The sequence below is a fragment of the Mycteria americana genome, chromosome 7, assembly GCF_035582795.1.
Source record: "Mycteria americana isolate JAX WOST 10 ecotype Jacksonville Zoo and Gardens chromosome 7, USCA_MyAme_1.0, whole genome shotgun sequence".
Lineage (NCBI taxonomy): Eukaryota > Metazoa > Chordata > Aves > Ciconiiformes > Ciconiidae > Mycteria > Mycteria americana.
In genome coordinates, this window is record NC_134371.1 from 64,328,961 (window position 1) to 64,337,443 (window position 8,483).

Below are 8,483 nucleotides of genomic sequence, written 5' to 3' on the forward strand. Positions count from 1 at the left end.
TCCTATCGCTCCCGTTTCTTCTCCGGGCTGAGTCCCTTATCTGTCACCTCTTCCATCTGTCCCCGCCTGATACGAGCCGCCGGCAGTGCCCTGAGCCAGCCGCCCCCGCCACTGCCCTGCAACGGGCAGGAGCGTCTCTTCGGCTCCGCTTTCCTGGGATGCTTCGCGGAGCCGGCCGGAGGGTGACCTTGGGTGTCGGAGCAGACGTCCCTCCTGCTGCCACCGGCCCCACGGGTGCTCCCACAGCAGGGTGGATGGGTGCCAGATGTGCGCGTGGAGCTGTAAATCTGCTGCGAGCACGACGGCAGTACTTGTATTTATTTTAGCAGCCTGATTTTAGGCAAAAAGCTGCTGCAGGGTGAGCTGTGGTCTGACTGGCTCCACTGCCCATGAGGGTTTCCTCCACCGCTCCGGGGAGCTTTTTGGGAGAAAGGGGGACCTCAGGAGCTGGAGGAGAGGCTTCCCAGGCAGCAGCCTGCCATAGGAGCCAGCATCCTCTGGGACGCTCACCTTTGCAGCATCCTCTAAGGTTTCAAAACCAGCCCTTGCTGCTCAGAGGCCTTGCCCTGGCTCTGCCTGCACCCCCGTCCGTGTGCGGCCACCACGCTTCCCCGCAGGCAGAGAGGGGACCTGGCTGGTGCTCATCCACCCCGTTGGCTGCAGGATGCTGCATGCATTGGGCTCGCCCCCAGGCCATGGACCACGCGCCCTTCCCTGCTCCCACGCTGCACTGAGCACCCCTTTTCGTAACTCAAAAGAACCCTTTTTCATCGAGCCCATGCTTTCCTGGCTTGCATCTTCACTTTGTCATACTGAAACGCTGCGACTGGCTCTCCCGCTCCGACCTTCAGGCGGGGAGCCGCTTCCCCCTGCCTGCTTTCACCTTTACTATTTTAAGCGCGGTCTCTTCCTTCTCCCCCTGAGCACTCATCGTTCGCGTCTAGCCTGCGCGACTTGCTGACCCAGCACTCCTGCCCGCTCCTCCATCCGTTTTGCCTCCATGCGTAATGTGCCTCCATAATCTTTCCTAGGAAGGACGTGCAGAGCGGGGCCACGGTGCCACATCGGGGGCTGTGACCGCACGGGGGTCCTCGTGCACCGGCCCGTGCTCCTCTCAGGGCCCCATGCTCACCTCCTGCACCTGGGTTTTCCTCGCCATCCACCCCGGTACTTGGTCCAGACACCTCCAGGGATGTGGGAAACCCCAAAATATCTAATTAGGGGGCTGCCTGCAGGATGGCAGTGCTCCTCTGCAATGTCCTGCGCTGGCTGGCCCCGGGGACCTTTGCACTAAGCCAGGCTCAGCGCTCAGGCTGTCGACAGCCTCCTCACATCCTTGCCCTGGATGCTGCCAGATGAGCGGGGAGGAGGCAGGGGCTTGCGACTGCCTGCAACAACAGCCCGGGGGGGAACAACAGCCCAGATGTGAATAACAGCCCAGATGTGAATAGCCCAGATGTGTACAGCAGCCCAGATGGGAACTATAGCCCAGCTCTGCCCATGCCACAAGCCAAGGGATGCTTTGTGCCGGGCCCACTGCCCCAACGCCTCCCTCTGCCCCAAAATCTCTTCTCCTGCTGCGAGCGCTGCTTGTGCCCGGGGCACAGCCCCCGGGGCTTTGCTGTGCCCACAGTGTGCCCCCGGCCACCGCCGTCGTCCCACCCGGCAAGAAACATGAGAGCCATCGCACGAGACCCAGCCAAAGCCTCTCCTGTTTTGATCGGCGGAGGCGTGGGCTGCTAACCGCAGGGCCTCATTAGCCTAATGAATGAATTTCAAAGCTGGGCTTTCAGATGAGTTTTAGGCATACAGCAAACTCTTTGGGAGTGCCAGGCTAGGACACGGTCTCGGTGCCTCCGAAAAGTCTCATCTTCTGGTTTCCGAGTGAAATAATAACCAAACCAGGAGATTCTCATAAAAGAAATCAGCAAAGACAACTACTTTTATATGTGCGCTTAAGTATTTAGGTCAGTATTTTTAGAATAAATAGCCGTGGGTTGGTTCCTATCTTTTCACTTTCATTTTTCACACTTCAGCTTCATTTTCCCGAATCTGGTTATACTGAAGCAGCAATTGGGTTTTTCAAAGCACTCACACCTACCAGCACGCTGACCTCACTGGCTCCCGTTTCCCCACCAGCTTCTCTGGCCTTTTCTTCTCCCCTGAGCTATTAGCACAATTACGGGCTGAACTCGGCCCGCTCTGCCTTAAAGATTTCCCCGAGAGCAGGCGAGGGAAGGGAAGGAAGGGCTGCAGGGGGGTCGGCTCTGCAAGGGGGTGGGGAGCTTTGCTGGTCTGAACTGGGAAGGGGGTGCACGGCCGTGGCCCACGATGGATGCGTGCGGCTCCGTGCGTGGCTCCAATCCTGCACCCATTGCCACCCAGTCCCTTCCCGCACCGGGGAGAGCCCCGGCCACGAGCTGGGCATTGCACCCTGCAGCCTGCTATTAAAAGCAAACCATCTAGAAGAGTCCTTCGGAGTGAAAGCAGCTTTTAAAGGAAACATTGGCAGTCTCGTTTGGCTGCAACAGTGCCTGCTTTGCTAACGGCCTCCAAAATTAGACGAGGCTCAGAAACTTAGGATGGATGTTACTGCAGCAGAACGGGGAGGGGGGACGAGGGGGAGGCTCGAGTCTGCTCAGCCTCAGCTGTGCTTCCCCAGAAATCAGGATGCTGCTCCATAGCCCATAGATACAACCTTTTTTTTTGCAGGGGGAGGATAAGCTCGCTGTGGGAATGGTGCATGGGGAGCAACGCCCGGCCGGCATGGAAATCCCGGGTGTGCACGTGCGGCTGGAAAAAGCAGCGATCTCTGCTGTGCTAAACACGCTCCGCGGGAGCGACGGAGATGTGCCAAAGTCTCTTCATGACTTAGCTCCTAATAAACACGCTGCGGATGGGAAACGAGCCTTTGGCTTTCTTTGGCGCGGGTGAGCAGGGAGCTCGCCCCGGTGATGCTCCATCCCCACAAGTTGGGGGGACCGGGGCGTGTGGGGCACGTCCCTGCTGGTCCCTGAGGCTGGGACTGGGCTCCTGCCTGCCCTGCATTGCTCCTGGGGGAGTTTATCCCAAAATAAAGCCCTCCTCCTCCCTGGCTCAACGGCTGCTTCACCTCCAAGAGTTATTCACAGATAAACTCCATAAATTTGGGGGACAGCCATTTTATCACTCCTGGCAGCTCTGTGCATTGCCTGCCACAAGGTGAAGCCAAGGGAGCTGGGAAGGGATGGAGAACCAGCTCCCAGGAGAGCCGGAGCATCGGAGCGTCTGGCCAGGACCGGCTCCACTCTGGGGCAGCCGGGGCCACGGGACGGCCATATCCTGCCCCAGCTCTCGCTTCCCGCCTGGGGTTTCTGAGGCTTTGTTAGATGCAGGGAGGTGCGAGAGCAGAAAACCTCCTCCTCTCTGCCTTGCCTCCATGGATGATTTATTTTGACACGCGACTCCAGCCTGTTTTGCTGCATCACTCCAAGCACTTTATTGCTTCTGGCCTGGGCTGGTGACATCCCCGCACCCAGCCCCGGCTGCCCGCAAGCAGAAAGGAGCCCTCAGCCTGTGCCGCTGGGGCTTGTGATGATACCAAAATGCTCCCAAGCTTGGGTGGTTAGTTGGCCTTTCCTGACCTCCTAGAGCAGCTCCCCTTCTCCGAACTGTCGGTCCATCGCTGCCTGCCGGTCCATCGCTGCCTGCCAGCTCCCACCTGGGGCCGTTTAGGGTGCCCATCACTGGGGAGGATGCCTGTGCTTGTCAATGCACTGGGACTATTCTGCTGGAGCACCACCTGTAAAAATAAATGCATTTTTAAAAAATCCATCCTTAATTTTGCCCTGCACTTACAAAGGTGCATGGGTCTATTCAATAGCTAACGTTAAGCTCTAACAGCCCCGCGAGCTCCTGAAGCGACGTGGCCCTTACCCACGCCACTGTGCAGGCAGCGTGTTGCTGCGGATGGGCATCGCTGCTGTCCTGGCCGGGCATGGACCCGTGCAGGCTGCATTCCCGCATGGCACGCTGCACCCCCAGCCCGTCCGTGGGACCGTCTACACACCAAGCGCTGCTACCACTGCTGGCAGTGCTCTGGCAGCAGGAGCCTTCTCTGCTACAAGCAAGTTTGGATTTTGAATTTTAATTTTAACCAAACTATAGATTTCCAGGTTGCTGCCAGCCCATTATTCCCTTTTCCCATGGGAAAGCCAAACCCCGGGGCGTGACGGTGCTGGTGATGCTGGAGACGCTGATGGGGAGGACAGGAGATGGGCTACCGGTAGACCGGGGCACTACACACTCCCCATACCCCCCCCCCCCCAAATAACTCCTCCATTTCACAGCCTTCCTGGAGTGCAAAGCAGCCATCGAGAGCGGCCAGCTTTGGGTTTGCTCCTGAGGACCTACCATTTGGTGTCTAGAATTTCCCTATCTTCTAATAAGGCTTTTTTTTCCCCAGACCAGCTAGCAGGAAGAAACCTCTCCTCGGCTGGGTGAGATTTCCACACCTCAGTGGCGGTGGCGACTGCTCTGCATGGCTCGCATTCAAATGAACTTGGCGCAGGCAAGCAGGCAGCGGCGGTGGGTGCTGCCACCCACCTCCTCTCCCACCCCGGCCCCTCACCCTGGAGCCGCTGATATTTTTCGGAAGGAGTCATTCGCCTGCCTTGGGGTTGGGGTTTCTGGGTCCCGCGGGAGCCGCGGTGTTCGGGTTTCCTGTTTACCCGCGCAGCTGCGCTGGCGGTTGGAGGGAGGCCGGCGTGCGTTAGCCGCGATGCCAAAACATCACCGGTGCTGTAACCGGCTCCTTGGCCAGTGCGGAGTTCAAGGCCTTCCCCAACGCCGGCTCCTTGGCGGTCGGCTTGCAAAAACCCCGCCAGCGAAAGGCTTTTTACGAAGCAAGGCAGTAGCAGCAATCTGCTGGTAGATGCTGTATGCGCATAATTAATTAAATTGCATAATTAATAACACTGCATTATTTATAAAGGGTTAGGGGATGTCCCCATCACAAGCAAGGGGCGAGTGCCACCCTAGCCCGGCGTGCCGGAGAAAGCAGAGGCGAAGCCCTGCCCTGCCTGCGCCCAAAGCCCCCCCACGGCCTCGGGCACGGTCACGCGTGGGAGCGCACTCCCTTGGGGTACGCTGCGTTTCCCTCCCCCCCCCCCCCCGGGTTGGCGCCGGCGCCTGCTGGCGTGGGCAGCACAGGCAGGAGGGCGGGCAGGGAGCAGGGCAGGCTGCAGGCAGGGTGGGTCGCGGGGCCGTGGCAGGCCAGGCCAGGCCAGGCCGTGCTGTGCCGTGCCCGGCCCGGGCCGTGCCTCCCCCGGGGCCGCCCCCCCGCCGAGCAGCGCAGCGGGGCGGGGCGGGGCGCGGAAGGGGCCTCTTGAAACCGCCGCGCGCTGATTGGCGGAGCGCTCGCCCCGCCCCGCCCCCTCCTCCTCTCCTCCTCCCCCCTCCGCCCCCCCTCCCGTAGGGGCCCGGGGGTGCCGGAGGGCTCCGTCCGTCCCCCCGCGCCCGCCCCCGCCCCCGGCCCCGGCCCTGGCCCCGTCGGCGGGCGGGCCGCAGCCGCCGGAAGGCCGCGCCTGTGCGCCCGGGCGGGGCGGGGCGGGGCGGGGCGCTGAGCCGGGGCGGCCGCGGGCACGGCGTGGGGGGGGGGGGGGGAGAGCGGGGAGGGGAGGGGAGGGGGAGCGGAGCGCCGCCTGCGCGGCCGCTCGGAGCAACGGCGCCCCCTGGCGGCCCGCGGCGGCGCGGCCGGCGGCGGTACCACAGGGAGCCCCCGGGGTCCTGTGCCCCTGTGTGTGTGTGTGTGTCCCCTCCCGGGGGTGTCCCTGTCCCCGTGCGCCCCCGGGGTCCTGTGCCCCTGTGCCCACGGGTGTCCTGTGCTTGTGTACCCCCCCAGGATGTCCCGGTGTTCAGGGACCCCTGGGGTGTCCCTGTCCTCAGGGAGCCCCAGGCCCGTCCCTGTCCTCACGTACCCCCTGGCCCCACAGACCCCCTCGGGCTGTCCCTGTCCTCACGTACCCTCCGGGCTGTCCCTGTCCCCGTGTACCCCTGGCTGTCCCTGTCCTCACGACCCCCCTGGGACTCTCCCTGCCCTTGTGGACCCCAGGGGCTGTCCCTGTCCCCATGGACCCCCGGGCAGTCCCTGCCCGCACCGGCCGCCAGCAGCAGGCCTGTATCTCGGCACCTCCCAAACCTTCTCCAGAAGGTCCTGCTTGCCCCTGCTTCCCCCCCTCCCCGTCACGGCCGGACGCTGCACTGCTGCCCCGTGTCACGCACCGTCCCGGTTACCGACCGGCGTTCAAACGAACCACGCTTGCTCTGGGCTTTAACGTTTGAATTAAAACCAAAATAAACCCCACAGTGAGCCAGAGCCCGGCTTAGCCTAACGGCACACGGCTGCCCTCCTCCTCTCCGTCGCGGGGCAGGCGAGCTGGCCTTCGGAAATTAAGTAAATACCAATGGAGGAGCTGAAAAATAGGTTACCTTGTAATTGAATTTTTTTGCCTGCAGCTAAAGAAAAATTAGCCTTCCTGCTATCTAGCCTCTGTGTTTGAGAACTTACCGGGGTGTGTAATAGCTGAAAGGGTGGCGTGACAGCTCCTTGGCCCAGCCTTTTCAACTGCCTTACTTCTGAGCTCTTGCCTTTTTTTTTCCCCCCCTTTCCCCTGCCTTTAAACTCCAAGCGCTGCCAGAGAAATCTAGAGCTTTGACAGCTCGGAGGAGCCGAGAACAGGACTCCTGGCAGAGCGAAGCGGCCCCGATCCCGCGCCAGGAGCCCGGGGGAGAGCCCCTCTCTGAGGGAGACCCCGGCTCGCGGGTGCCATCACCCCTCACGCCAGCCCGTCCCCCTGCCCCGTCCTGCGGCGTGGGGTAGCGGAGGCCGTCAGGGTGGGAGGGTGGTTCAGGGCAGAGGACCCCGAGTGCCGGTCCCCGAGAGGCCGGGGTTTTCTTCCTCCCCTGCTCAGGGGGACGCGGGACCCCCGACCTGGGCGGGTAGCGCAGCTGCGGCGTGGCTCTCCTCCCCGCTCTTGCAGCAGCTCCTGATGCGGCAAGACGACATGAGGGTTTGATTTATTAAGCTGGTGCATTAGTATATTTTTTTTTTTCCCATTTTCCATAAGGAGCCGTTTGCACAGTGGTGCCTGCCGCGCTGCCCTCCCTCCTTCCCGCTGGCACCCGGGTTTTGGGGGGCATTTCCTGGGGAGAAGAGACCTGCAGCCCAACCTTGGGTACCACACCACCATCCTGCGAAGAGGGAGAAGGTGCTTGGCCCCCCCGGAGGCAGGGACGCCTTGAGCACCAGCCCCCCACCCCTGCTACCGCTCGGGGCGTGGGATCGCCCGTGCAAACCCTCCCGGGGGCCGTGCCTCCCGGTGCCGTGGGTGCTGAGCGTGGGCGGCCGCGTGGCTGGGGGCCTGCGGGTGATGGGTGCATCCCATGGCGGGGAGCGGGGTCCCTGCTCGGGGTACACGGAGCAGCCTGGGGCACCCCGAAAGCATCGTCAAGCCCTCGGCATCGTGGTCCCCCCCGCCGCAACAAGTCGAGGGCTGGGGCTGTGGCTCCCAGCTGCTTGGCTCGGTCTCCACCAGCCCCGTCCCCGGTGTGGGTCTCACTTCTGGCCTGGCAGGGCTGCTGGGCTCAGCCACGGCTGTGCAGGTACCGCATCGGCGCTTGCTGCCATCCCCTCAACAGCCGAGAAAATCTACATTTCAGCAAAGATCTGACTTACGCTGCAGCCCCGTTCTCCCGCCGCTGAGCCCGTGAGCAATTTATCCTTCCGACTGCTCCAAGAAGCGATGAAACCAATAGGTCACCTTTTTTTTTTTTTTTTTGCTCAGCAGTAATTAATGGTTTAATTAACACTCACGACATCCAATTCCCATTGCTTTGCATGAGCAGCCTCCACTGCCGGGGCCTCACTGCAAACTCTCCGGTAACTGGGGGTGGAAAGGGTTAGCCGGGGAGCCGGCGGGAGCTGCCGGCTGGAGGCCGCCCATCTGGCTGTGATTTCAACCAAAGCTGGAAACTTCTCCTCCTCCCGAGCAGCAGCAGGGTTTCCAACACGTTTCACAGCCTGCTTTGCTTTTGCACGGGCTTGTTTATGGTGCGGTGGCTTTTACGGCCGAGGGAAGAAACCATGAGTTTCTTGGGCGCCATGAGTGCGCGCTACGCACAGCCCTCGTTATTTACTCTTAATGATTTTCCAGTATTTTAACACCAGTCCCCAAGAAATTTTAGTTGTCCCAAGGAGAATAGCTGCTTGTAACCGGTTGCTAATTACAAGTATGAATGTCAATTAATTCATTTAGCTAATTATCCACTCTCTGAGCATCACGCACCAAAGAACTGTAAAAGGCGGGCATATGGTGAAGGATCGGAAGGAAGAAGCTGGCACCTGTGTGCGCTCGCTGGGCGGCCGGGGCTGGGCGTGCGCTCGCCGGGTGTGCCGCTGTGCCGGGGCGAGGGGACGCAAGGCAGCGCGAGAGCTGGGGGAATAC